Source organism: Sus scrofa, chromosome 8 (genome assembly GCF_000003025.6).
Source record: "Sus scrofa isolate TJ Tabasco breed Duroc chromosome 8, Sscrofa11.1, whole genome shotgun sequence".
Taxonomy (NCBI): domain Eukaryota; kingdom Metazoa; phylum Chordata; class Mammalia; order Artiodactyla; family Suidae; genus Sus; species Sus scrofa.
Window position 1 is genome coordinate 87,133,057 of NC_010450.4, and position 22,539 is coordinate 87,155,595.

Below are 22,539 nucleotides of genomic sequence, written 5' to 3' on the forward strand. Positions count from 1 at the left end.
ATGATGATCTCTAGGTCCATCTGTGTTGCTACAAATGGGTTTCATTCTTTTTTACAGCTGAGTAATATTCCATTGTATATATGTACCACATTTTCTTTATCCATTTCTCTGTCAATGGACATTTAGGTTTCTTCCATGTCTTGGCTATTGTAAATAGTAAATCTCCTTTAATTCGACACTTTATCTACCTCAAGGGAAAGGGGGAATAGGGAAATGCACCCTTCTTCTCACCCCAATGTGAGTGAATTCATGAGCCATCATTTTACTGCCAATTGTTGTAAATGGTGTAGGCACAATTCGGTGCCTCAGTCCTCTCAGGATGCCCATATTTGCACTGCAGTTGGAAATTGTGCAGAAAGATCTCTGCTCTGGAGGCCTTTGTGTGCAAACAGGCCGTACGTAGCTAGTGCTTGGATATGCGTGTACCATGGGAAGCATTAGACGCACCAGGAAGTAGGCAGGCAGACTTGCATCACCCGGTGCCATGGTGCTGTTTGCATCTCGTAGCTCTTGGTGTGCCCACCCCACCCCCTACCCACCTCGCCAAGCTTGATGGAGGCTGCAGGGCTGGAGGTAGTACTGGCCTGCAGAGACAGGCCTGAGCTCTGTGGCTTGATGCCTGTCTGTCACAGCACTTCCAACCCCCAAGCCTCCCAGTGGTTTCTTGTCTGCACATGCCGACCGGCTCGAAAGAAATTCTTTCTGGAGAAATTAAAAGATAGCTTGGTTTATATCAACTGCCATCAGTAGCTGGTAGAAAAACATCATTGAAATGTGAACTTTTATGTTTTATCTTGGTTTCATTAAAAATATATATACCATTGGAAAATGCAACCTTTTATACATTTCAGTATTAAGTTGTGGAGCAGGGAAAAATAGAGGCAATACACAGGTTGTTTGTTGTAGCCCAGACGCCCATCAGAGGTTTATGAGATGGCAGGCTGTCAGAATGGTCTGCTGTTAATCTTCATACAAACTGTGCTTCTGCATCCACTGTTTTTCACCCAGAGTACTCCTCCAAGCCAGACCAAAGATGATTAATTCCCACTCTGCAGACAGGTGGGTGCAGTGCAAGCCATCCTCGCTCCCCACCCTCACCAAACATCTTTTGAAATTGCTAACTTGGAAAGCCCCTGTCTTTGCTGGAACATGAATTTTAAAGGTGCTTACTTCAGGTCCTTAAACTTGCCTGGCTATGAGTAACCAAAGCCTTGAGCCACAGAGGTCATGTTTTGAAAGGGCTCAGTCAAGTGATGAAGAAATGAAAGTGATGGTTTTCTGGATTAAATCCGTGGGCTCCTCCTCTTCTCCTTCCATCTCACCAGCTGCTTTCAGGGTAGACAGCATCTTCCTTGTTAAGAGGAATCATTTCATAATCTCATAAAGAACCATCAAGCAAAAGCATGCTTTTTAATGAAACACTAACTCACCACTGCTTGAAACAAGCTTCCAAATACGTATATAAACGTGTGAATATCTTTCTGCAAACATACCATTTATTTCATGCTTTTATCTGATTGTGGAGAAGTATTGGCACAGACCTCAGAATAGTTCATTACACTCTGTGTGAGTACATCACACAAATACAAGCGGGAATTGTAGGCAAAACATAGAGTATAATTATACATAGGTGTGTTCAAATTTGTTTTCTGCTGTTGCTAGTGAAAATTCACTTTATTCTTTGTTGGCCACAAGGACCGTGATCAACATTTAGTTTTGATGAATGCCTTGAGCACCAAAGCTAATAACACTAGAACATTTTATTTTGGGATAATTATATAGATGTTTACTTATTTGGGACATTTACAGAAAATGCCATTTCTCCCAGAAACAACAAATAGAAATTCACATCCATTCCTGGAGTTTTCCAGAAAGAGAGAACCGAAAATAGCGAAAAACACGCAAAACTTATTTCAAAAATTTTAATATATTTTATCTGGTAATTCCACTTCTCTGAATTTACATATTGTTCCTTTTTAAAGAATTTAAAGAAAGAAGGAAAGAATTAAATTATTTTAATTCAAGTATTTAAAGAATTAAACAAAGAAATATATACAAAGACTATGCTCATGGTGTTACTTGATAGTGAAAAATTAGGATCAACATAAGCATTTTGGAAAAATAGAAATATACATGAAAATCATGCTATTAGTGAATGGTTAATACACGGGGATGCCCACAGTATGAGGGAATAAAGCAGCTCAAACAACAGCTTGTACGTCACGATCTAAATTGCATTTTTTCATAGGTATAGAAAGATACTGACTCCATAAACTATTAAGAGTGTTGTTCCTGGGAGTTCCCACTGTGGTGCAGACAGTTAAGGGTCTGGCATTGTTGCGGCAATGGTACAGGTTCAATCCCCAACCTAGTGCAGTGGGTTAAGCATCCTGCATTGCTGCAGCTGTGGTGAAGTTCGTAGCTGGGGCCTGGATTCAATCCCTGGCCCGGAAACTTTTATATGCCACAAGCATGGCCAAAAAAGAAAAAAAAAGAGTGGTGTTTCTGGTTGGTAGAGTTATGAGTGATTATTGTTTTCCTCTTTATACTTTCCTGAATTTTTGAAATGTTCCATCATACATGTATGTTTATTCTACCATCAGAAAAAAAAAAATTTTTAAGGGAGGAACATACCCTATATTTAAAGGTTTATACTTTACCAATTCCTTTTTAAAAAATCCATAGTTATCCAGCCAGTTTGCCAGTAGGATTGAGGTGCGTTGTGAATCCCTGCTTTGCGAGGTAGTTGAGAAAAACCCTTCTCCTCACACTTCACTCTCTTTTCCTCTCTCTTCCACTTCTCCTTTGGTCTACAATCTTCTCTTAATTCCAATGAAAATCAGCTAAACCAGTGACAATGAAAATGTCAATAAAATTTCCACTGTTAAGAAGGTTTCAGCTCTTCTCTGAGTTATGCTCTTGTGTTATTTCTCTGATCATTTTTCCCGTTCCTCCTTTTCTACTTTCTGCAACTTCTCTTCATCCTGTATTGGACCTTCTGAATTGCTCTCTAATTTTTAAAAGATGTGTTTCCAAACTTACTTTGATCCTGTAGGTCTACTATCTTTTCCTGATCTTGTTTCTCAAGGACAGGATCTCTCTCTCTCTGTTTCTCTCTGTTTTTGCTAAGTTTTGCTCAGTACCTAATACTGTCTTAATGTTTTATAAGTCATTTGATGGCAGTGATCAAAGTTTGGGCCAAAAATATGTTTACAGTTGATTATCGGCTTCAATTGGGAGAGTGTTAGCACAGATAGCGCAGAGCTGCTATTGAGATCAAATAGAAGAACTGGAAAGGCAAGTCTTTAAAGAGGCCTTTGATAGGAGGTGGTTATCTTGAACTGGTGGAACAACAGTGAGGTTGCTGGGATGGCAAACTCTGTCTCTGTGTCTGACAAGCAAAAAAAACAATGGAGCAACTATAAAAGAAGTAAAGCAAAAGCAAATGACTACTTGCTGATCAAGGAAGGGTAGATGGGGGGTTCCCACTGTGGCACAGTGGGTTAAGAATCTGCCTACAGCGGCTCAGGTCACTGCAGAGGCATGGGTTCAGTCCCTGGCCCGGTGCAGTGGGTTAAAGTGTCCTTTGTTGCTGAGTTGCTGTGGTGTGGGTCACAGCTGTGGCTGAGATTCAGTCCCTGGCCTGGGAACTTCCATATGCCGAGGGTGCAACCATAAAATAATTCACAAAAGTTTTCTTTAAAAAGGAAGGGTAAAAGGACAGATACCCAGAGCCCAAGAATAATTTCAAGCATGTGATGTTAATTTTTGCTAGCTGCAATCATAGGACTAGATAAATCATAGCTCTGCTACTACTTTATTCTTCATATGTGTGTTTTCTGTGTGTAGCTGTGACTATCGAAATGAGTCCATATATGTTTCTATTTTACAGAATGTTTTCCCCTTTCAGTTTTATTTTGCCAAAATCTGTTGGGTTTCATGTGAGGTATATTATTGTAAGCTTTGTAGCCATAAAATCTCCACAGAAAGAACAGAGCTTCAGTATTCACAGAGTATTCATGGAATTCTCTTTGAACAGATATTTTCCTTAACTTTAAAAACTTGGAGGAGTTCCCGTCGTGGCTCAGTGGTTAACGAATCCAACTAGGAACCATGAGGTTGCAGGTTCGATCCCTGGCCTTGCTCAGTGGGTTAAGGATCCGGTGTTGCCGTGAGCTGTGGTGTAGGTCACAGACGCGTCTCAGATCCCGAGTTGCTGCGGCTCTGGCGTAGGCCGGTGGCTATAGCTCCGATTGGACCCCTAGCCTGGGAACCTCCATATGCCGTGGGAGTGGCCCAAGAAATAGCAAAAACACACACACAAATTTTTTTTTAATTAAAAAAAAATAAAAACTTGGAGCCCCTCTGTTTAGTTTCCATAAATAAATAAATAAATAAATGTGTGTGTGTGTGTACAGTTTATTTTATAAATATATGTGTGTGTATACAGTTTATTTTATAAATATATATATTTTACAAATAATATATGACATGGTCCAGAAAGCCGAATAGTGCTATGAGGCCCCCTGCTTCATCCCCTCCATTCTAATTTTTGCTTTCCAACAGTGGCCACTTCAATTTGTTAAGTTTTAATTATTGCCATAAACTCCTATTCCTCAACAATATTTCAATTACTTGATTCTACAGAAGATAAGGATTTAACTCACACTAGCTCCTCACAAATACCACCTCACACACAGTCCCTCTTTTTTTCTCTCTCCCGCTTTCTGTGTACCTAGAGAGATCACAGATTATGAATTTCAAAGAATTCTGTCTTGACATGACTGACTTTCGCCTACTGCCCCCCAGTTGAACTATGTAGTATACTGTGATTCTGTTTCCTCATTGGGGGGTAATAACTTTTTTGTTTTCCCTGGAATTTATTTAAATTTTAAAATTTAAAATCTCTGCACCTACCTTCGATCTATCCCCAGCTTTTCTTTTGTCTGTGCCTGAGGCATGTGGGAGGGAGTTCCCAGGCCAGGGATCGAACCTGCACCACGGCAGCAACCTGAGCCACTGCAGGGACAATGCTGGATCTTCAACGTACTGAACCACAAGGGAAATCTTATCCTCTACCTTTCTGACCCTGTAAAACTTTCAATATGATCTAGCACATCAAGTCATCTATCTTTTCTTACTATTTTATTTCCTTTTCTCTCTTTCTCCTTCCCTCTCTCCTCTCTTACCTACTTCTCTCTCTCTTTCTCAACCTCTTTCTCCTTCTCTCCTCCCCTGATCGCTCCTCCTTCTTTCTTTCTTTCCTTTTGTGTCTTTCCTGAAGGTTTATGCACTCTTGTTCCAGTCTTCTATCCTACATTTTTCTTGGCCTGCTGCTTAACTGAGGTCGTACAACGGCCCTTCACCATCATTCTTGGAATATTTCCCCTCCCTTCTGTGTTGCACTTTCTGCCTTCTTGATCCCTCCTCCTTTTTCTTGGTTAGGCCCTCAAATTGGTGGAGCACATCCTCAGAGCTTCTTAGGAAAAGGTGCACCCTGGAGTTCCCATTGTGGCTCAGCAAGTTAAGAACCCTACGTGGTCTCTGTGAGGATGTGGGTTCGATCCCTGGCCTTGCTCTGTGGGTTAAGCATCTGTGACCTACCCTGCAGCTTGTAGATTGGATCTGGTGTGGCTGTGGCTGTGGGGTAGGCCAGCAGCTGCAGCTCTGATTCGACCCCTAGCCTGGGAACCTCCGTGTGCTGCAGAGGCGGCCCTAAAAAGAAGGGAAGAAAGAAAAAGTACATGGGAGAGATTGTCTTTATCCTCACATTTGATTGATAGTTGCCAGATGTAGAATTATAGTTAAGAAAACATATTTCATCAGAATTGTGATGTCATTTTTTCACCATCCTAGAGCTTTCATACTGTTGAGAAGTCCTGTAGCGTTCGGATCTCCCACCCTATGTGTGGAACCTGTTTTTTCACTCTGAAGCTTTTCAAATCCTCTTTTATCCCTGAAATTTCACAATGGTAGGCCTTACTGTAGCCCTTTTTCATTTTTTTTTTTTTTTTTTTAAATTAGGAAATGTGTCCTTAAGATGTGTTCTCGTATTATTCTTTGATCATTTCTGCCTTCCCTTTGCTCTCCTTTCAACTTCCTGGAACTTTCATTCATCTTGTATCAGACCTCCTGGATTGTTCTCTAATTTTGTATCTTCAGTTTTCCTTGTCTTTGTCCATTTGTTCTGTTATGTGAGATTTTCTTAACTTTATGCTCCAGCTCTAAAATTAAAGACTTTCTTTTTATCACGGTTTTAATTTCCATAAGCTGTCCCTTGTTCTCTAATTTACTCCTTTCGATCTAAAGATATTGTCATTTTTAAATTAAGTTTTTTTGCACTCCCTGCTTTTCTCTATTTCTCCTGCGCGCCCCTTTTCCATATGCTCACTTTCATTTTCTTTCACATTGGAAGTTTTTCTCAAATGTTTGTTTACTTAAAGAGTGAGCCACACTAAAACGAATTACTTGCTCTCTGTGCTTAGATAGGGCTTGTCAAATGTGGGGCTTTGCTGCAGGGGGATTGAGCTAGAACCCAGCCAGTTTATTGAGTCAGTGTGTGCAGACGTTTCTCCCCCTAGGGCCAACCGGAAAAGACTCCTTCAATCTCATTTCAGAGAGTTTTGAAACCTAGGGGCTAGCTTTCAGAGCTGAGCAGAGGCAGCTGAGTAGGTGGTGGTGATGGGAGGGGCGTCTCACTAAATACTGTGTAGACTCTCGCTTCATCTCCCTGTTTTATATGGCTCCTCAACCCGACCCAACCCACCCCAGCTAGGGCTGGGATTCAAGATTCCATAGTCTTGTGGCTTAACCATTCCAGATTCTTTCAATCTGGGATTGTGTATCTGGTCTACCTCTTCACTGAACGGAACCTGAGCCAATGTTCCTTTCCCGTGCAGCACCCCACACCTCCCCCCGGGCACTCAGAGGTGCTACTGACTCCTGAGACTTTACAGTATCCTTGAGCTTGAACCATCTTGCCATTTTTTTTTTTTTTCTTCCTCACCACAGGATTAGATTTAGCATTCTCTAAACACTCAGTTGTTTACCACTAAGCCATTTGATTTTCATCTTCCAACATTTTGGTGACACTCCTTGATAGCCATTTCCATCTCCCATCCTTTTTTTTCTTGAATGCTTATATCATATTTATTCCTTTATTGGCATCATACCTGGGAGTTAGAGAAAGCCAAGATAAATGCGAGTGTTCAATCTACCAGAGGCTTCCTCAGTGACTTTCAACATCTTTCTATCCAAATACCGAATGTTGCCCAATATTGAAATGTATATAGTACAGCAGTTTTCACATTATGGCTTCTAACCTTTTGGGCTTTAATAGAGCTGATTTCATGAATGCCAAAGAGTGCTCTTAACATAAAATTTACATGTCAAATACATGCGTTCAGAAAAACAGCAGTGTCAACACCATCATCATGCTATTTTAGAACAAGATCTCGTGATAGAGCTATTGGAGAGTTTTTAAGATCTTGAAAATATTGACTTACTTCAAGAACTATAAAAACAGTTTAGTTTCAATGACCCTGACTAAGCCAATGGAATCTGACAACTCAGATGCGAGGTAAAATATTGACAGAACACTCATCACTGACTGAATCCGGGGCCTCCCAGCTGAGGGGAGACCAGTAGGCAGAGCACTACCAAACTCCAGACAATAAATGAAATGTTCCAATTGATAGGGATAATAAGTCATTTCCATCCACATTACCGGCATATTTTGAAAATCCTGATTGATATTCTGTCAGCGTCTTAGAAACATCAGGCTTAGAGTAAACAACAGAAAAAGAAAAGTTTTAGGAAGGGAAATACGACATCTTATTGTCCTATTGTGGAAGACAGGGGTTTTAATTAGCCCCCTATGAGAATACTCTTTCAAGGTTTTGTTGGATGAGAATATTCTTATTTACTGAGTGAGCTTACAGCCCATCAAACAGTGGTCTGAAACTTTGGGGGAATCCTAACGGTCAGCCAAGTCAATCGTTCAAGAAATAGGGAATCAGATTCCACCACTAAGGACACAGAATCGGGAGATCTGGGATGAGGCTTGGTAAGGTGCATTTTAATAAGCTATCCACCATCATTTTGTACTGGAGAAGAGTACATAGGATAACTCTGGAGCTAGAATTAAAGCAGCCTATGTTTATTTCATGGCTCAGTATTTGCATATGCTTTTATTATTTTCTGTGGAACTATAAATTCGACAAGGTCTCAGACTTGTGTCATTTGACGTAAGATGGAAAAATAGGAATTTCTTTTTCTTTTTTAGAATGGAGTGAAGTTTTTCAAGAGATCAAATCTTGTGGGTCCTAGCTTTGTTTCATAAATCATGGAATTATTCCTGTTGATTTTCTTCATTGGACAAAGCAGTTCATCCTGTATGTGCTGCTCCCCACTCCCACCATGGTGAAGGATGGAATTTCCCATCATCTCCCAAAGAGAGCACTGGCTATTCAGTCCTCTGTTTCAGGACCTCCTAAGGAAGGGCCCCGCCTTGTGTGTACTGAGCTGCTTTCCTCAGGATCTCCAGGAAGAGACCCAGCCATGGCGTGGAAAGTGCACACATTAAAGGAAGCACAGGGCTTACGTAGGACCTCTTTGGGGACATTCTTCTCTGGGCAAGATTACTGGCAGGCACATCAGTAGGACCACAACTTGGGGTTCCATTTTCTGACACTGTCATGTCAAAGATGGCACCCAAGCACCTTTCCCAGATGCTCCTGGGCTTTGAGGAAGTGTTGCCTCATCCAGATGCTCAATTTCATTCTCCTTCCTGTCTTGGATTCCCTTCCTTGCCAGGTCATTCATGGGACCTAAACCCTGGCCCTGTGCTTCCCAGTGGATATCCAGTGCATTCACACAGAAGAGAGTAGGTCTGGCTTTTTTTGCCATGAAAGGAACCTACTAGCCTAAGGATCTATCACAAGTATATGTAGTGGAGAAATTTGACCAGGCTTACCCTCCCCCCATGCATTCACTCCTGAAATTCTTAGAATTCTAAGTAGAAACGAAGAAGAGATACCAAATTAATATCCTCTGCAGTGTCCAACAGTATGCAGTCTAGTTGGGGAGATAAGAGGCTGATGATACAAGTTAATACAAGGCAGCAAGTGGATAAATGCCATCTTACTAAATTCTACGTTAAGGCTCATGGGCAGAGAGAAGATGATGGTCAGGGCTGCCAGGAGTTGAAAGGAGCAGCCTCCAAGCAGAAGATAAGCCTTGAGGCTGATCAAGAATAAGTAGGAGTCAGATGGGTGGAGAGTGGGTGGAAAGGCATTCAGTGCCGGCAAGGAGTCCTTCCTTCCGTGGATGCTGCAGATTATGGCCAGGCTGTTGGGAAGGTTCCTGCTGGAAAATAGTGAGGCGGAGTGTGTGGGAGAGCAGCTGGGGGCCTTTTTACTCATTGAAGTAGAGACAGTTAGAATCTCTCTCTGGATGTGCATTTAAAGTTTAAGGAAGAACAGCCACAGCAGCATTTAGAGGAAAGGAATGACAGCTTTGTGTGGTGGGAGGGGTGTTTTTTATGGCCACACCCACAGCATATGGAGGTTCCCAGGCTAGTGACTGAATCAGAGCTGCAGCTGGCAGCCTACAGCACAGCCACAGCAACGCCAAATCCCAGCCGCATCTATGACCTATACCACAGCTCACGGCAATGCCAGATCCTTAACCCACTGGGCGAGGCCAGGGATCAAACCTGCATCCTCATGGATACTAGTTGGATCATTACCACTGAGCCACAATGGGAACTCCAATAAATTTTTATTAAAAATTTTTATTAAAGTATAGTTGATTTACAATATTCTTTCAATTTCTGCTGTTCAGAAAAGTGACCCAGTCACACATATTTAGACATTTTTTTTCTCGTACTATCTTCTATCATGTTCTATTCAAGGGACTGGATACAGTGCCCTGTGCTATAGAGCAGGACCTCATTGCTCATCCATTCGAAATGTAATAGTTTGCATCTACTAATCCCAAACTCCCAGTCCATCCCACTCTCTCCCTGCTCCCCATTGGAGTCTGTTCTCTGTGTGAGTCTGTTTCTCTTCTGCAGATAGGTTCATTTGTGCCCTATTTTAGATTCCTTATATAAGTGATATCATATGGTATTTGTCTTTCTCTTTCTGATTTACTTCACTTAGTATGAGAATCTCTAGTTGCATCCATATTATTGAAAAGGGCATTATTTCATGGAATTTCTGAGATTAAAAGGAAAGGGACAAATACATATTGAACTATACCATGTATGGGCATGGTGATATCTGTTTGGGCCACCATGTGTATTATTTGCTTTCAGCCTCCCCAGAAGGTAGTATCTTTATTTACTAGTGATAAATACCCTGTACAGTATCTTACAGCTCAAAGGCGGTGGAGTCCATTTTTGAACCCAGGCCCTGCCTGGCTCTTTACGCATCCACTGCGCTTCAGTGGATGAATGTCACCCATTCTTTGTATGATGCAGGAGCAAAAGTCTATTTGCTGTATTGGTGTAGATCATTTTGAAGCCCCCTCACTCTCATTAAAACTCAAATCAAAGCCTGTCTCCCTTGGCTGTGGTGTAGGCCAGTGGCTTCAGCTCCCATTCAACCCCTAGCCTGGGTACTTTCATATGCCATGGGTGCGGCCCTAAAAAAACAAACAAACAAACAAACAAAAAAGCCCTACCTCCCTTAGAGCCTGTTTCTGTTTTGTAGATAGCTTCACTTCTGCCATATTTTAGATTTCACATGTAAGTGATATTATATGGTGTTTTTCCTCCTCTTTCTGACTTAGTTCACTTACTATGAGCATCTCTAGTTACATCCATGTTGTTGCAGACGGCATGATTGTGTTCTTTTTTATGGCTGAGTAGTAAGAAATAACAGAGCTTGGTGATCAAATAAATATATAAGATGAAAGGGGAATGAATCAAATATTTATGACAATAAGGTCAAATATTAGGGTGGTGTAACATTTTCTAAAAGGTGATGGGCATGTCACATATACATCTAAAAATCAGAATGTATTTGTATTTAAAAGCGACTCAAGCAGTTGTTATTATTTATCCTATTCTTCTGATTTGTATTTCTCGTTTGATAAGGTGCAAGTTCCATACTCAGCAAAAGGTGTGAAGCAACTCAAAGCACGTTTTTAAAAAATCTGTGTTAAATTGAGCCACAAAAAGCTTCTCTTATGCTTTATAGTTTGGAATTTTGTTTTTACAAACATGAAATTTTCAATAAAGTCATCTTTTATGAAAATAGTTGTTTTCATTATTTAGGGTAGTAATAGACCATTATATATACCTTTTGCTTAATATTTCTGTCGTAAGGATTTTCCTTGGTCACATCTTATCTATGACTCGCAGAAAGTACTCTCTAAAGATAATTGTTATGCAAGAGGAGCAGGATTCCAAGCTTTATTTATTTATTTGGCTGTGCCACAGCATGTGGAAGTTCCCAGGCCGGGGATCAAACCTGCACCACAGCAGTGACAGAGCTGGATCCCGAACCTCTAGGCCAACCAGGGGATGCCCAGGTTCTAAGCTTTAAAACATAGTAAGTCATCATTCATTAACTAGTCATAGGGAATTGGACTTTTCTTTGAAAAAAAATGCTGTTTTATTATACAAAATATTCTTTTATATCTTGGTTCCTGAGCAAGTTTCTATGGAATTAATGTTATTTTATGAGACCAGGTGGCTTGCATCTGACCCAGTGTGTAAAGGATCAAAATACCTTTCATGAGTTGTTACATTTCCAATACACTGTCATGATTAGTTAGTCTGATTCATGAAATTATGCAGCTTACCTATACATTTTTATTTATGAAACAGTAAGTACTGATCCCATATAGTATCTAAAGTGTTAACTCTTGTTTATTAATATTATAATCTCCTAAAAGAGGTTGTATCAACATTTCCTAATTGCTTTTGCATCTGAGACGTTTGAACATTTCTTTGGGCTTCTTTTCTACACTGGGCTCCAGCTGGTTCATACAGAGGACATTAATAGGCCATGAGTGCTTGCAGTGCCGAACTGAACTTACACAGTGGTGCAGGGAAAAGGTCATCTCTGAGTGGAGAGGGCACTGCACCCCGGTCACTGCTATGTTCTAGTACTTAGTGAGAACTAGGAAGTTCCCCTCTGAGCGATGGACTGAAGCCACAACCCCTCAGGCACCCCAGGTGTGATGGCAGCCCCCTGGCACCTTCCCTGGACATTGCTGTGCTCTCTGCCCACTGCACAACCACAGGTCAGGGCGCTGGGTCCACCTGCTTATTCTGTAAGAGTCACTAAGCACAGAGCAGAGTCAGCCTCTCCGTGCAGTAAAATCCATGTTCTGGAGTTCCCGTCACGGCTCAGCAAAAACAATTTTGACTAGAATCCATGAGGATGCAGGTTCAATCCCTGGCCTTGCTCGGTGACTTAAGGATCTGGCTGCTGTGAGCTGCAGTGTAGGTTGCAGACGCAGCTAGGATCCCACATTGCTGTGGCTGTGGGGTAGGCCGGCAGCTGTAGCTCCGATTAGACCCTTAGCCTAGGAACCTCCGTATGCGGCAAGTGCGGCCCTAACAAACAAACAAAAAAAGAATCCAAGTTCCGTGCACCACGTTGTGGGGCCTGGTGTGTGAGGCCCCCAGGCTGCAGGGAGACCAAAGACCCTAGAATGCAGGATGGCTCACATCTGACCGTAGAGCAGCCTTCAAGGCAGATAATGCTAGTTTCAATATCACCTCTTACTAGGAGTTTCATTAGTGTGGCAGAAAAGCCCAGAAAAATCGTTTGACCTCTCAGAGCAATGACAGATTTAAACGTACCAAACTCTAGAGCAGAACTGCCTGAAGAAATACCATGCAGACCACAAATACAAACCATGTAATTTAAAATTTCTATTGGCCACATTACAAAAGGCCCAAAGAAACAGATGACATTAATTTTAATATATTTTTATTTCACCAAATATATGAAAATATGATGTTGACATGTAATCAATATAAAAATTGTTAATGAGAATTTCCCATCATGGCTTGGCGATAACAAATCCAACTAGTATCCATGAGGACGAGGGTTCAATCTCTGATCACACTCAGTGGGTTAAAGACCCAGCATTGCCATAAGCTGTGGTATAGGTCACAGAATCAGCTTGGATCCTGTGTTGCTGTGGCTGTGAGTAGGCCAGCAGCTGCAGCTCCAATTTGACCCCTAGCCTGGGAACTTCCATATGCCACAGATACAGCCCTGAAAAAAAATTGTTAATGAGATATTTGACATTGTTTTTTTTTCATAACAAGCTTTTGAAATAGGGTGTGTCTTTGACGCACAACTCAATTTGCACAGGTCATGTTACAGGTGTTCAACAGCCACCCATGGCTAGCAGCCGTGATGTCAGCCAGGCCAGATCTAAAACGACAAGAGCAAAAATCAGCTCTGTGATCTGAAAGGCAATCTACAGGACCAGAGGTGAAGCAGAATGAAAAATTTTTGGCTATTTCAGAGCAGCAGACTCTTCATGTCACCTCTTAACAGCTGCAAAAACCTAACCTGGATAAAATAGACTAGTGCCTCCCATTACCCTCCAACCAGCCAGGGGGCCACACCCAGCAGGCTCTGTGTCCTTGTCATTAGAATTCACCTGCTCTGTGTGGCACAGACGTTTGTGTATAAGGCGGCTGCTTCTTCAGAGAAGGAGCGCAGCCCTTATTCATCCTACCCTCTAGTCAACCTATAACATTTGTGAGCAGCCTTGGGGCCATATAAACATCCTGCGGTGGGTCAGAAACACCTGACCCCCTATTAACATGTCAATGAGAGTGGCTGGTGCTCTGGGCTTGTTTTCTAGGGTTTTGATGAGGTTCATTAATTATGTTGAGAGAAAAAGGTGTGCAGCTGGAGAAGAACCCACTTAGCGCCACGTGATCATGAATAATTGGACAGTTGGCAGAGTGTTAAATTGGTGGTCTGGCGAGATAAACTCGTGAATAAACACAATTCCCCAAACCACCGCAAAGCAGGCCCAGTTCTCTCGCCTCCCGTGTCCACAGTGTCTGGACTTAGAGCTGGCTCAGTTGGAGAGGAGCCTTGGAGGTCAGGAGTGGACTCTGAAACTGGAACAGGTACCCACATCCTGCCTTCACCACTTCCTTACCTGCAGGATCTTGGACAGGTTACATAACCTTTTCCTGAGCTTTCGTTTTTTCATCTACAAAGTGGAGACTATAATAATAGGATTATTATGATGATTCTGTGTCTCTATTTATGTAGCGCATATAAAATAGTATCGGGAGTTCCTGTCATGGCTCAGGGGAAGCGAATCTGACTAGCACCCATGAGGACACAGGTTCGATCCCTGGCCTCACTCAGTGGGTTAAAGATCCAGCGTTGCTGTGAGCTGTGGTGTAGGTCACAGATGTGGCTCAGATCCTGCGTTGCTGTAACTGTGGCATAGGCCAGTGGCTACAGCTCTGATTCACCCCTAGCTTCGGAACCTCCATATGCCACGGGAGCAGCCCTAAAAAGCAAAGCAAAAAAAAAAAAAAAAAAAAAAGGTGGAAAGATTCTGTGAGAAACATATCATATACGAGAAAATTATATGGATGGGGACTGCCAAGTGGCAAAAGTGTATTAACATTCTTCTTTAAAAATCCGCTGTGAGCAAGTTTCAAATGCTGATAAAAATGGCTTGCTTTCATCCTGGCCATGTCAGGATTGTTCCCTCCTGCAGTTACCTGTTTAGAAATAGAGTTACTTGGCATATTTGAATATACAATATGAAAATGTGTACTTTTCATTCATGCCTGTTAAATGAACAAAAACACCTCAAGAGGAAAATCTAGCTACTTCCCTACCCCTTACCTTAGAGGTCTCTTAGACTGTTGGATGCCTGGAACCTTACCGTATGAGAAAAATCATTTTTCTTTTTCAACATCAGAAGCTAAAAGGAAGAAGGGATTTAATTCAACTAAACACTTAGAACACCTAACCTTTTTGTCTATTAGGAACAGGTAAACAGATATTGCAAAATAATGAAAACTATTATGATTTTAAAACTGCTTTTTTTGGAGTTACCGACTAGGAACCATGAAGTTGTGGGTTTGATCCCTGGCCTTGCTCAGTGGGTTAAAGATACGGCGTTGCGGTGAGCTGTGGTATATAGGTCGCAGACGTGGCTTGGATCTGGTGTTGGTGTGGCTGTGGTGTAGGCCAGCGGCTGTAGCTCCAATTAGACCCCTAGCCTGGGAACCTCCATGTGCCGCGGGTGCGGCCCTAAAAGGCAAAAATGAAAATTAAAAAAACTTTTTTTTTCCCCTCTCTCTCCGGAGTTATTTCGACTAAAACAGGCATTTTTAGTAAAGTTTCTAAAGCCTAATGCCAAAATAAATGCACACACTATTGGAAATTTTACTCTATTAGTTATCTATCAACATGTGACAAATTACACCCTAAGCCTAGCAGCTTAAAACAACAAGCAATTCTAAGGAAATCCAGGAGCAGCTTAGGTGGGTGGTTCTGGCTCAAGATCTCTCATAAGGTTGCAGTCACGTTGACAGCTGGACTGCAGTCATCCGAAGGCTGGACTGGGGCCAGGGAATCTGCTTCCTAGGATCCTAGGGGTTCCTTCCCATGGCTGCTGACCAGAGGCCTGCGTTCATCACCAGGTGGACCTCTCCACTGCTTGAGTGTTCTCCTAACAGGGCAGCTGGCTCCCCCAGAGGAAGCAACTCAGGAGAAAGCCGGGAGGAAGTTACAGTGCCTTTTATGACATAGTATTGAAGTCCCATAACTTCGCCTCTTCATTATTCTATTCCTTTAAAGCAAATCGTTACATTCAGTCATACTCTAGGGAAGGGGAATTAGTTCTACCCACTGAAGAGAGTGTCACAAATTTGTGGACATATTTGTGGACACCATAATTACCATGAACGGCTTTTGACATTTCATAAATTGCTTAAGTGGCATTGGCACAGAGATACTTAGGATGGGGAAGACTGAGCTGGCAGAGATGAGCAGACTCATCTGGAGGGATATGTGATTGGCATGATGTGCCAGAGTTGGGAAGGGAGGCAGGGAGAAGGCAGGAGATCATAGACTCCAACACACCAGAAGTTTGTTTCCTTTTACTTTGCAGCCCTGATTTGTCTCGTAGCAGTGAATTAACCTACAATATTAACGTACGATTCTGTGGTCCAGTACGAAGAAGCTTTTGCTTTTGTTTAAAGTACGAAATACAATTTTGAGGCCCTGGCATCTTGAGCTATTGTCTCATTGACACTAAGCCCAATTTTCTTAGTTACGTGATTTTTCACTTCTGCTTTAGGAATTCTTCCCCTCACCTTTTCCCTTGAAGGCATGTATTGTTTCTATCCTATGGCTTCCATCCCCCTGCCCCCCAGCCCTCTGTGCCATCCTCCCTGCTGAAGTATTACCCCCTGAAAGGCATGGCAAACTCATGCTATAGCTCACTTCTGCAGCATCTCGGATGTTCCTGCAGCACATCCTCTGGTTCCTCTCTTTTTCATCTCACACCTGGGTGCTGCTGTAGTCACATTATAACTTCCTATTACTGAATATTTCAGGGGCCAGAGCCCTCGGTGCCCCATGCTGTCCACTTAGTCATCTCTCCCCACATTTGTATTATTCACAGCAAGAAGCATTCACGCAAATCCTTTAAGTCCTTCAGGCTTTTCTTTCCATTTCCCTTCAAATATGAATCACCAAGCAACATTTACTGAGGACCAATTGCACGAGAACAGAGCTGTACACCCGTTCCTGTGAGCATCACAAACAATGTAAAAGGCATGGTCCCTGCCCTTAAGAAGTTTAGCCTCTAGTAAAAGCTGAATTTTAAAAAAACTTTAAGCAGTAACAGCATACAGATTTCTATTTATAGTCAATGGAATTGCATGTTGTCCAAGTTACAATGATCAAATTCAGAGGTTATTCTTTTCTGTACATTTTGATAGAGAAAACTTGCTGTCTTCTGGATTAAGTAAATACATGGGCCTTGATGAGAAATGTTGCTTCAAGAAAATCATTTAATGGGGTTGATTTCCTAATATTATAAATACACGCCACCCAATTTGGTGAAAAATGCATTTTTGAAACCAAAATAAAGAGAGCACTTATGAATCATCTGTAAAAAAAAAAAAAAAAGATACACCCTATTAATGTAATAAATAGTTAGCTACAACTGGTAACTGAAATGTAAGCAGAAGCATAACTTATCAGTGTTCTAGTTTTTCTTCCGTTTTAAAGAACATCAGCGCTGTGCTTTGATTTACTTTATGTTTGGTGGACTGTTGTTCAGAAAAGGGAGTCAGGGGATTGTGGGCTGTGACGAGTTGCTAAGGAATAAAAAGTGTAAGCTGAGGAGTAGCTAAGGATGAGGCCGTGGGAGGGGACCTGAGGCAGTGAGGAAGCCCCTTGGAGCTCGTTATCAAGATCTAACCTGTGATACAAGAAGCAATGGGTACACACTGTAAGTTTCTGAAGAGAGGAGAGTACTATCCCGGTCAAAGTGATTGGCAGGCAAGATGCTAGGAAACAGCACACCTGGAACAAAATAATTAGGGCCAGACTGATATAACCCAGGAAACAGATCCAAGAAAAAGTAAGAGATGGGTGGAAGTGACTTGGGACCAATAAGGAAAACCGAAGTCAAATTTCACTTTCAAGCCTCTAACTTCAAAACTGAGGCTAGTTGCTGGTAAAGGGAGAGCTGTCCAAAGGGGATAGTTGGAACACTATTGAGCTTAATTGTCAGTTGGACATTCTATTAAAGATGTCTTGCAGTGGAGGAATAAAGAACTAAAGCTGTGGGTTTGGGTTCATTTACGCCCAGGTGGTAGATGAAAGCGTGAGTTAACAAACCACTTCTTGGAGTTCCCGTTGTGGCGCAGTGGTTAACGAATCCAGCTAGGAACCATGAGGTTTGGGTTCGATCCCTGGCCTTGCTCATCGGGTTAAGGATCGGCGTTGCCGTGAGCTGTGGTGTAGGTTGCAGACACGGCTTGATCCTGTGTTGCTGTGGCTGTAGTGTAGGCCAGTGGCTACAGCTCCAATTGGACCCCTAGTCTGGGAACCTCCATATGCCATGGGAGCAGCCCAAGAAATGGCAAAAAAACAAACAAACAAACAAAAAAACACTTCTTGAGGGAAGGAGAAAAAAAAATATGTATATATATATATATATATATATAATGTCTGGTGCTAAATCTAGAGGTAGCTAGAATTAATGACGGGGGAAATGACAAGCAGACAAGAAATACCTGTGTGTACATGTGTCATTGTATGAGTGTATATGCACACGTGTATGTGTGTATATCACACATATCTGTACTCAAAAAATGTCTGAAAACCCATTCATTGTATTGTTAATCCTAGTCAGTTCTAACTGCTGGAGTTATAAATACTATTTCTTTTCTTTTCCCTTCTTTCTTTTTTGCTTATTTATATTTCCTGATTTTTCCACTTGAACATGTATCATTTTTCGAAGTTTCCCGACAGGGAGAAATCATTTTTAAGTCCTGGCTGTAATGAAAGAGATAGGAATAGAAGTTTCAAGGTCAGAAACTTCTAAAGGGAGCTTTGAAATAATGGTCTTAAGAGGAGGAAACTAAGATTCCCATCGTTGAGAGATTTTATTACTAGACTTTCAAAATAAGAGTATGAATTTTTTAAAGTTGGAGCTTAAAATATATACATGGCAAAGAGAAGAATCGAATTATCATCTTCTGGAACCTGATTTGATCCAAAGCAGTGGTTCTCAATAAGGATAATTTTGTTTCTGCATCTCCCAGGTGATGGTTGGCAACATTTGGAAACATTTTTGGTTGTGGCAACTAGGGAGAGGGAGGGCTGCAACTGACATCTGGTAGGCAGAGACCAGAGAGGCTGCTAAACATCCTACAATGCACAGCACGGGCTCCCACAACAAGGGATTCTCCAGTTCAATAAGTGTTGAGGTCAGGAAACTCTGTCTGAAGGGTAGTACGTATTAATAGCTACTCTCCATGGAATGTTTTGTGTGCCAAGATCAGTGCTATGCTAAGCCCTGGACATGAATTATTTCGTGTCATCTTCAAATGACCTAGAAACTCAGACATATAAAGTTAAGGAGCCTGTTCAAGGTCATATAGTCAGCACAGGCACAAGGAACTAAGGCAAAGTCTGTTTGGATGCACATCTGAGCTCTTAAACATTGTGCCACTTGCCACCATGTTGACACGCACAGAATGAAATGGGAACACAAGAGCCACCCAAAGATTATATTGATATTCTGGTCTCATCTTCCTACCCCGGCCGAGGCAGCGGCTTCAGAACCACTTTTATCCCCCTAGAATGTAGTAGCTGCCAAAACAGATTTAAACCCTTTTCTATGTCTCTTCTCCTTCCCCTCCCTCCATCCCCATCTTCCAGCCAGAGAACTTCTTTTGCATGAGGAGCGTGTGCTTTTTTGTTGAGTTGGGGGTGGGAGGTATTTGGGGTTGGTTGTGTAAAGAGGAGCTGCTGTATTTCTAGTCTTCAGGCCTTTTAGTCATGGAGCAGCAATCTGAAAATGTCCAAAAATTCCTACTTTATCGCATCATTTAAGCACAGTGGCAGCAGATATTTGTACGTTATGCTCACCCAGCTTCCTGGGTCTCTTCGTCTTTATCTCCAGCCTTCTAGAGTTTCCTCAACCTCCTTGTCACTTTCACCAAAGGTGTATTAAAAACAGAAATTGCATTGCTTCTAGAAAGCTGCCTTCCGTGGGTCCTTGAAAACATAGATCAGCAACTTGGTAGATCTAATTGGCTTACTTGTCAGCTAGGAGGGAGAGTAGAGTTCCCACTGCTGTGGACACTCATGTATCTCCACTTTGCTGCCAATACTCACCACTTCTTTTCTGATTGAAAATGAGGGTTTTTTTTTTTTTTTAAAGACTTTTGTCTTATATAGACTAAATTACTATAGACACAAGAATTGGAAAGTACCAAATAGGCATTTCATTCTGCCTTCCCTTTGCCTTGTCTCTCACACCAAGATGGGACTGAAATACAGTCACCTCTCAGTATCCAAGAGGAACATGTCCCGTATCCCCCAAGGGTACTGAAATCCGCGGATGCTCAGATTCCTTATATGAAGTGGCATAGAATTTTGTGTAACCTGCACATTCTATCATACTTTAAATCATCTCTAGGTTACTTGTAATACCTACTACAATGTAAACGCTATGTCAATAGTTGCCTCATGGCAAATTCTTTTGCTTTGGAGAACTTTCTGGAATTTTCCTTCCTAATATTTTTGACCCGCACTTAGTTGAATCCACAGATATGGAACCAACCACAGATACACAAGGCCCACTGTAATTAGTCCTGTCATTGTCACGCACAGAGAGACCCTAGCACATTTCAGAGTGCCCCACCCCTTTCTGTGGCTTGCTATGGAGCACACAGGATTATTTTAAGTCATAAAATGTCAACAGTAATAAATATAATGAGGAAGGAAATTTGGATAGACCTCTGCACAGGAAAAGACTTATTCTAGAATCTTTTCCTGGGTGTTTTTGTTTGTTTGTTTTTGTCAAGACTGGTTTCTTTTTAATGCCAGTGTTATCCTCAAGGAGAAGGAGAATTTATTTGTATTCTTTATCCTGTTTTAATTTTGAAATAGAAAATTTTACAAATTCCTTGTCCTATTTCTTTAGACATGAAGTTTGAAAAAACACTACTTTTTTTTTTTAAGTGAATGCAGTGTTTTAAGCGTTGTTCTACATCTACCTACATGTCTTCATTTCACCTTCACAAAGCCTCTTTTTTTTTTTTTTTTTGTCTTTTTGTCTTTTTAGGGACGCACCTGCAGCACATGGAGGTTACCAGGCTAGGGGTCTAATCGGAGCTGTTGCTGCCAGCCTACGCCAGAGTCACAGCAACGCCAGATCCAAGCCACATTGCGACCTACACCACCGCTCACAGCAACGCCAGATCCTTAACCCACTGAGCAAGGCCAGGGATTGAACCCGCAACCTCATGGTTCCTAGTCGGATTTGTTTCCACTTCGCCACAACAGGAACTCCCCGACAAAGCTTTTCGTAACAGTATTATTATCGCCATAGATTGTAGCTTAGAAAGGTGAAGTGATTTTTTTCCTATGGGTATTTAACTAGTAAATGGGAGAGTGAAGATTTGAACTTAGATCTCTTTGAGTCCAGGGACCAGACTTTAGTTTGCTACTGTGCAAAACTGCCTTCCAAGTCATATAGTACACCTGATGTTCAATAGTGTTCTCGCTCCAAGAACTACCGGCACTTGCACAGTCATCTACCCTCATCCTATCAATCTGGGTGGCTAAGTAGGATGAATTCATGATGTCAAATGAATCTTGAATAATCCTGTGGCCAGTCTTCCCTATATACCCAGCATCAACAGTCCTGCCTCTGAGTTCCTGCTAAAAGGAGAGCTGGTATTCCTTGAGGTTTGACTGTTACAGCTGCTCCATTGAGTACACAGTCACCATTTTCCTAAATAGCCCTACGTACAATCGTGTATCAGAAATAGTATCCAGGAGTTCCCGTCGTGGCTCAGTGGTTAATGAATCCGACTAGGAACCATGAGGTTGTGGGTTCAATCCCTGGCCTCGCTCAGTGGGTTAAGGATCCGGTGTTGCCGTGAGCTGTGGTGTAAGTTGCAGATGCGGCTCGGATCCCTTGTTGCTGTGGCTCTGGCGTAAGCCACCGGCTACAGCTCCGATTAGACCCCTAGCCTGTGAAACTCCATGTGCCACGGGAGCGACCCAAGAAAATGGCAAGAAGACAAAAAAGACAGACAGACAGACAGACAGAAAGAAAGGAACAGTATCCAGAAATCTGGTTAAAAATACATGGTATATTGACACCAGGAACCAGTCCACTGATTTTTGCGGAAGAGTCATGGGGAAGCCAGGCCATCCCGCAGAGGTCTGGGAAAGGCAGTGAGAGCAGTGGGTCCAGGAAGTGGATGGACCTTAGTTTGAATACTGGCCCTTGGCTCTTCAGCTGGGGGAATCTTCCACAGGTTGTCATGTATATTTGAATTTCATATTTATTTCTCTTTTTTTTTCTGTTTGCTTCTTCCTTTTTTTTCCTTTTTCATCTTTTTGTCTTTTTTAGGGCTGCGTCCACGGCATACGGAGGTTCCCAGGCTAGGGGTAGAATCTGAGCTGTAGCTGTCGGCCTACACCACAGCCACAGCAACGTGGGCTCCGAGCCGCATCTGCAACCTACACCACAGCTGACGGCAGTGAAGACCCTTAACCCACTGAGCAAGGCCAGGGATTGAACCCGCAACCTCATAGTTCTTAGTCAGATTCGTTAACCACTAAGCCACAATGGGAACTCCTTTTTTTTTTTTAAATTGAAGTATAATTGATTTACAATGTTGTGTTAATTTCTCCTATAAAGTGATTCAGTTTTATATGCGTATATATGTATATATATTCTTTTTTTATATTCTTTTCTGTTATGGTGATGAATTCCATAGGATATTGAACATAGTTCCCTGTATACAGTAGGACCTTGTTG

General features: G+C 42.0%; 1 protein-coding gene across 1 annotated transcript in view; it reads left to right on the forward strand.

Annotated features, from left to right (window-relative positions):
* The window catches only part of MAML3 (mastermind like transcriptional coactivator 3), a 443,771-nt gene that overhangs the window by 253,704 nt on the left and 167,528 nt on the right, over nt 1-22,539 (forward strand).